Source organism: Dermochelys coriacea, chromosome 6, assembly GCF_009764565.3.
Source record: "Dermochelys coriacea isolate rDerCor1 chromosome 6, rDerCor1.pri.v4, whole genome shotgun sequence".
In the NCBI taxonomy this organism is placed as follows: Eukaryota; Metazoa; Chordata; order Testudines; family Dermochelyidae; genus Dermochelys; species Dermochelys coriacea.
The window spans coordinates 37,876,468-37,884,398 of NC_050073.1; positions in this window are offsets into that span (position 1 = coordinate 37,876,468).

Consider the following 7,931-nt stretch of genomic DNA (forward strand, 5'->3'; position numbering starts at 1 on the left):
CCATTCATTTCAATGGAAGGTTTGCCTGAATAATTACCAAATACAAATTATAAAAAGGATTCAGGATTTGTCCCATTGCCTTCTATGGGAGTTTTACACATGTAAATCTTAAGTAAAGCATCTGGCCCAAAACAGAGCAGAGACCCACTTAAGTACATAGGTGTCATGCTGTCTGGAGTGCCAACCTCAGGGCAGACTGTAAGAAAACAGGGCAGACACCGCAAACTGGTAGTGTGTTCTATAATTATATTGCTCTAGGCCAGTGACAAATGTGAACTGGATCATTATACCAGTCTTACCATGGAGTCATAGACAATCCCCTTTAGACTCTCCAGTCTATCTTGCCATCCAGACAAACTGGACTGTGTGATAAAATGGTCACTTACACCAAAAATGACATCACATCAGGTTCTTCCCAGTCCCAAGAGACCAGTCATTTACCCCAGTTCAATTGGTACTCTAGATCTTACACCAAAGACAATGCTGGTAGCCAAGTCTATAGTAAACTAACTAAAAGTTCTGTTAGCTAAGAAAGGGAAATGACAGTTTTTGAGAGGTTAAAGCAGGTAAAATATATTCACAGGTAGGTCACAGTTTGTAACTCCAAATGGTGGCAGTGATATAATAAACTACCAATTCCCAAACGTCTTTTCAGGGTACTCAGATTGTCTCTGGGGATTTCTGCTTTGCATCTGCTATGCTTCCCTGTATGTGTCCAAACAGTCCAGAATGCAGGATCTTTCATTGAATCTATATTTATAGCTTCTTACAGAAAATAAGATGACAGTGTCACTACCCACATGGCCTTTTCCTTTGATGATGGAAAGTAAAGAATGCACTTTGAGTCTTTGACCTCTGATCATCACACACAATGACCACTCACTTTGAAATTAGCACTTTTTTCTTAAAGTTCTTCATTTGCATTCCACAAGGCTTCTTTCTTGTTTGATGAGTTATTTAGTTACAGGGGTATGCACAATATAAATGTTTGCTACAACATTATAATGGGATACAGATAAGTGAAATCAATGCAAGTAACATCCCACTAGTTTTCATGAAGTTTAAACACCAAACACACTCTCATATATTTAACAATCACTTTGATCTTTCCTAATACACAAGTGAATTAGCCTAGGGCTCTGGCATGAGCTAACATCTGGCCTGCCAGGATCACAATCAGTATGCATTAAAAACGACAGGTTTTACAGACATGGGATCTTTTATGTATAGTGTAGTAGTCGTGTCGGTCTCAGGATACTAGAGAGACAAGGTAGGTGAGGTAATATCTTTTATTGGACTAACTTCTGTTGGTGAGGGAGATAGGCTTTCAAGCCACTGAGACCTGAAGAAGAGCTGTGTGTGGCTTGAAAGCTTGTCTTTCTCACTGGATCTTCTAGTCCTTTCTGCATCCAAAGCCATACACAGATTTTTTGTGAAAGCTAAATGGTCAAATGTGATGTGAATTCCACTTTGAAGCCTGGTCTGCATGTAAAAAAAAAAAAATGTAGTTAAGATGACCTAAGCACTGGGTGTAGAAATTGCTGGATCACTGGACCTAGCTACTGCATCTCGAGGGAATGGATTTACTATAGCTACGGAAAACCTCTTCCATCTTTGTAGCGTCTACACTACAGCAGCATAGCTGCTGCTGTGTCACTGTAGTGTAGACATACTCTCAGTTACACATACTGTACTGCACTGAGGGCCCTGGAAGCCCCATGTTTCTATTTGGCTCATAGTGCACAAAAATTGGCTAAAATTTTAAAATGAAACCAAATCCCAAAGTGAAACTCAGGACTGGTCTACACTTGGAACATATAGCAGCGTAGCTACGTTTCTCAAAAGTATGAAAAATCCACACCTCTGAGAGATGTCGCTATGCTGATTTAACCCCCAGTGTAGGCAGCGTTAGGTCAATCTAGTTATTGCCACTCGGATGTGGATTAACTACAGCAAAGGGAGAACTCCTCCCATCACTAGTGAGTGTCTATACTGAAGTATTGTAGCAGCACAGCTGCAGTGCTGCAGCTGTGCTACTGTAGTTTAAGTGTAGACATACCCTCAATCTGTGCAAACCCACAGTAACCATAACTGAAAAATAAAGTTCATGTGCAGGTGAACTTCTGTGAACTGAAACTGCAGAGTTTCTCACAGCTGTGTGTGTCAGCATGGTCAGTTATAGCTACCAACTGTGGGCGCAGTGATGCAATAGAGCCAGAAGAGGGCATGCTAAACTTTTTTTGTAGGTTTTTCAGAAATTCAGGTTGCTGTTTAAAAAAATTAACAATGGAGTTGTAGATTCCATATAATTCAAATTATGAAGACTTTCACTGTTATTAAACTAGGACAATTTTAGGCAAGCAGCCTAAATTTGTTCTCTTTCAAATACCTCCTCAAAGCACATTTCTTCCCTGAAGGCTAGCAGTAATCCACCACGTATTGAAGTATTATTTATTCTAAAAAAGTCCAGAAAATCTGCTACATGCTTCACTATTTGTGATGAAACCACCTCCAGGTCACCTAACGTTTTGTGAGTCTTAATTGTTGCCTGTTGTTTGTCTTTTAAAATTGTAATATCTTTGGGGGAGAGACCATTGGTCTGATCCTGAGAGATGCTATGCAATTCCAGCTATGTTTATGCAGATGGTGTAGTCCTACATGTCTGCAAAGCATCATGCACATCAATGGTGCAATAATAATATAATAATAATTAATAAGTAAGTACAGCATACATGTTTTAATGGATGCCTTTGATAGTAATGCCATATATTTAAGCAGAAATGGATAGTTTTCCATTGGTGACATTTCTGTCCAGTCAGAGGCAATGCACGTCTAGCTTTCTAATTAAAGAAGAATAGGACTGGAAGGGACCCTGAGAGGTCATCTAGTCTGGTTCCCTGCACTCAAAGCAAGACTATGTAATAACTAGACTAGGGATTCCCAAAACTTGTTCCACCGCTCGTGCAGGGAAAGCCCTTGGCGGGCCAGGCCGGTTTGTTTACCTGCTGCGTCCACAGGTTCGGCTGATCGTGGCTCCCAGTGGCCGCGGTTCGCTGCTCCAGACCAATGGGGGCTGCTGGAAGCGGTGGCCAGTATGTCCCTCAGCCCACGCCGCTTCCAGCACCTCCCATTGGCCTGGAGCAGCGAAACCGCGGCCACTGGGAACCGGGATTGGCCAAACCCGTGGACGGGGCAGTGGCTTTCCCTGCACAAGCGGCGGAACAAGTTTGGGAACTACTGAACTAGACCATCCCTGACAGGTGTTTGTCTAACCTGTTCTTAAAAACTTCCAGTGACGGAGGTTCCACGAACTCTCTAGTCAATTTGTTCCAGTTCTTAATTTCCCTGACAGGTAGGAAGTTTTTCTTAATGTCCAACCTAAACCTATCTTGTCCATTGCTTCTTGTCCTATTCTCAGAGAAGAACGAGGACAATTTTTTGCCCTCTTCCTTGTAATAACCTTTTATGTACCTGAAAACTGTTATGTCCCCCTTCAGTCTTCTCTTCCCCAGACTAAACAAACCCAGTTTTTCAATCTTCTCTCATAGGTCAAGTTTTCTAGACCTTTAATCATTTTTGTTGCTCTCCTCGGGATTTTCTCCAATTTGTTCATATCTTTCCTGAAATGTGGTGCCCAGAACTGGACACAATACTCCAGCTGAGGCCTTATCAACATAGCACTGATTATAATTATATGTGGCATGTGCCCTTGTTCTGTAATGACCTGTTCCCCTTAACCTGCTTTGCTATCATGCTGCACAGCGCTATGCATTTTATAAAATCATAGACCTAAGAAATGGAAGAGACTTATACGATTATTTCCCTGACAATTCAGAATCGTTCCCCACAGTACACAGGAAGCCAATAACAGCATGAACAAAATAAGACATCTATGTGATTGCAGAGCCTCCCAGTCCCATTTTGCCCAGCATTTAGTAGCTGAATATCTGTTATTTTCAGCAGATTCTAAGCAGGAGGAGATGGTATGATGGGATAACGTGATTTTGGTAATTAATTGCTCTTTAAATATTCATGGTAAATAGGCCTAATGGCCTGTGATGGGATATTAGATGGGTAGGCTCTGAGTTACCCAGGAAAGAATTTTCTGTAGTATCTGGCTGGTGAATCTTGCCCATATGCTCAGGGTTTAGCTGATTGCCATATTTGGGGACGGGAAGGAATTTTCCTCCAGGGCAGATTGGAAGAGGCCCTGGAGGTTTTTTGCCTTCCTCTGTAGCATGGGGCACGGGACACTTGCTGTAGGATTCTCTGCTCCTTGAAGTCTTTAAACCATGATTTGAGGACTTCAATAGCTCAGACGTAGGTGAGGTTTTTCGCAGGAGTGGGTGGGTGAGATTCTCTGGCCTGAGTTGTGCAGGAGATCAGACTAGATGATCATAATGGTCCCTTCTGACCTTAGTATCTATAAGGTACTAGTATCTTTCTAAAAAGGTAAATTTTAGTCAGAGCAAATACAGCAAGCCATCAATGTGAACCTAAAAAGTCATTTTAGTGACCCAATCAAACTAATTTTGGTAACAGGGTAGTGAATAACATCATGCCTATGACCTCAGGCAAAACACAGCTGGTGGATAATATGGTAACAGATGACACCTCATTCACATTCTACATATATTAACAATGCCATCACTTTCATCAGCAATCATGGTATGAGGACTCAATGTGGACATGAGTTAGAAGAGTATGAAAGAGATTGTGATGGAAGCCTGTCTTGGTTCCTTGTATCATTAGGGACAAGCCAACAATGGGAGCAGAACCAGCTACATAAAACAGTGCTATAAACAGCTTTCATGCATGGTTCTGGCAGAAGCATACCTGACAGCTTGTAGCTGGAGCAGATTACTGGAGCAGAGAGCCCCTTTACAAGTCTGAGTGGAGTATTTTGGCCTTAACGGACAGCATACAGTTTATATATATATAGCCAGTTTAAAAACAGAATTAAAAGTTAGTTTCAGGTGTTACAATTGAGCACTCCAGCAAATTTGTGTCTTTATATTCATGTTTTCCTATTTTTTTTAATATTTTTCTCTCCACACAAACAAAAAGGAAAAACTAAAGCTGACTATACACAAGTGCTGTCAAATGCACAAAGTAAACAAACTGAAAAAAACAGAAGATGTTTTCCAGCTAATCTGTAATTTCCAGTAACCTTTGGTATAACTTATAGTAATAGGTAAAAAATTCATACAAATGTGATTTTTACATTGACTGTATCCCTTTAATATGTAAGGATTTAGTCATGATGCCCTTTCTTTGAACTCTTTGTCAGAGTGTTGTAGAAGGGGTTAAATGGTTCTACATAAAAATATATAAAATATTTTAAAAAAGGTGAGAAAGGGAATTTACACTTATGGCAGAAGATATTCAGACAGGATTCTAAAGCACCAAAATAAATTGCATAGCTCTTAATGTGTCAGATACTGGACTTAGACTACTACATTTGCCATTTCCCCATCTAACTATTAATAGAAAACCATTCTAAAGTCAATTTATATTGCTTAAGTCATACATTTCCCAGGACTGACAGAGAAACTGTAAAGTGCTATCAGTCAAGAAAGGTAATAGGCAATACCACTCAGTGGAGGAAGGCTTGGGATGAAATGTGTGAAATTAATGAAGGAGAATAATTCATGAGGTGAAATTTTCCTGATACAGGTTGTGACATCAGTGTATATTAAATATCAAGGGAGAGCACTCAAGTCTGGGTATTTTTTTAAAGCTAGTGTCTATCAGTAAGGCTGATACTATCAGGCCAGATCCTGATTTCATTTACACTGTCAATCCAGAGTAAATCCATCTTCAGTGAATCTAGATTGGCTTTAGCTGATCACACTAGCTTTACACTTGTGTAAATGAAATAAGAATCTGGTCCATAGCGAGGAAGACCCTTCAGTTCTAGAGTAAAAGGATTATCAAGATTAAAGATGAATGATGCGTAAGGTCCCATTCCAGTTGTCAGTAGTACAGGATGGCGACTTACATCATCCAATCTATTTCTCTCCCAATGCAGGTTTATTCACAGCCATATTTCCTATATGTCCAAGCTTTAAAACTGTTGTATTAAAGCAGGTGCTACAAAGTAATGAGTGGGCACCTAAAGTATTTTCAAATTAGTCTAGTGATGGGAACATGGGATAGTCAGTTTACATGAGTTCAATTCTGATTAGTTTCTGGTGGCATTGAGCAAATCATTTAACCAGTCCATCCTTCAGTTTTCCCCCATCTTTAAGATTGGATATAATAAATAAAGCATTTGTTCTACTGACTTTTTTACCTCATGAATTATTCTCATTCATTAATTTCACACATTTCATCATAGGTCACATCACTCAGTAAAGAAAGGCTTATCACCGTCATTGCCTTTTTTGCAGCTTTCTGTGGCCCTGATCATGCAGTATAAAAGACAATGACAGATTTGCCCTTAAGGAATGCTTGCAAAGCACTGTGAGAGCCTCAAGTTGCTATTAATAGTATATTAAAAAAAAACCCCACAGCCTGGTTTACAAGGGAAGTGAAGGCAGCTTTAAAAAAATAATATATACTAAATTGAAAAAAGAGGGGAAATTGATAGTAATGATTTATAATCATTAGGAATTGTAGAAAATTGATAAAGGAAGCAAAAGGACATAAAGAGAACTCTATGGCCAGCAATGTTTTGGGCAATAGGGAGGTTTTTAAAAAATATATTAAGAAAAAACAATGATCTTAATAATGACATTGATCCATTACTAGATGAAAGGTAGAACTATAAATAATAATGGAAGAAAGGTAGAGGTTTTCAATAAATATTTCTGTTCTGTATTTGGAAAAAAACAGCTGATGTAATCATATGGTGATGACGAATCACTTCCATTACAACTATAACTCAAGAGTATGTTCAACAATAGCTACAAGATTTAGACTTTTTTTTATTAGTAGGTCCAAGTCACTTTTATCCAAGAGTTTGAAAATATCTGGCTGAGGAGCTTGTTAATGTTGATTTTCAGGAACCCTTGGAACACTGGGGATATTCCAGAAGACTGGGAGAAAGCTAACTGGACCACCAGGTTATAAGCCTGGCATCCATCCCAGGCAAAATAATTGAACAATTGATACAGGACTCAAGAAATAAACAATTAGAGCAATTAGTTATATAAATTAATGCCTATTTTGATGAGATTACAGGTTTTGTTGATAAGGCAATAGCACTGATGTAATATGTGTAGACTTCTGTATGGGCATTTGACTAAGTACTGGATGACATTTGGATTAAAAAACTAGAACAGTAAAATTAGCATTAAATAAATTAAAAATTGGATAAATGAATGGTTTCAAAATGTAAACGGGAAATCACCATCAAGCGTGTATGTTTCAGATTATTAAAAAAAAATCCTTTAAATAAGTGGTATTTCGAGGGTTTTTTGGTTCCCGGTTGATATATACAAAGGTCTTTACAACAAGGTTGAACTTGTCTAAAGCCCCAAACTCCTGCACTAAGATCCATCAATTTTGTACCCTACACATGCACAGTAGTCGGCACTATCAGATCCTGATGCAGATTTGGGTACTAAAGGCCTGATCTAATGATCCTTGAACTCAGTGGAAAAGCTCTCATCGATTTCAATGGGCTTTTGAGCCCTCCTCCTCTGTCAATGCAGAGGAGCAGTGAAACTGACTATACATAAGGTACTGTCAAATGCACAAAGTAAATTAATTGAAAAAATAAGAAAGTATCCACCAACTTTTTAGTTTTCTAATCCTAGGTACACATTTTCAGAAAAATATTTTTCAAGTTGATAGTATCCCTTTAAAGTGCAATGTGTGTGGTTACTGATAAATTAGAAGTTTTCCTGACCCCATAAGAAGAGAGTTACCAGTTTATTTACCAGTTTTTGTTTTGGTACTTCCATAGCTCATTCTCCTTTTGGAAG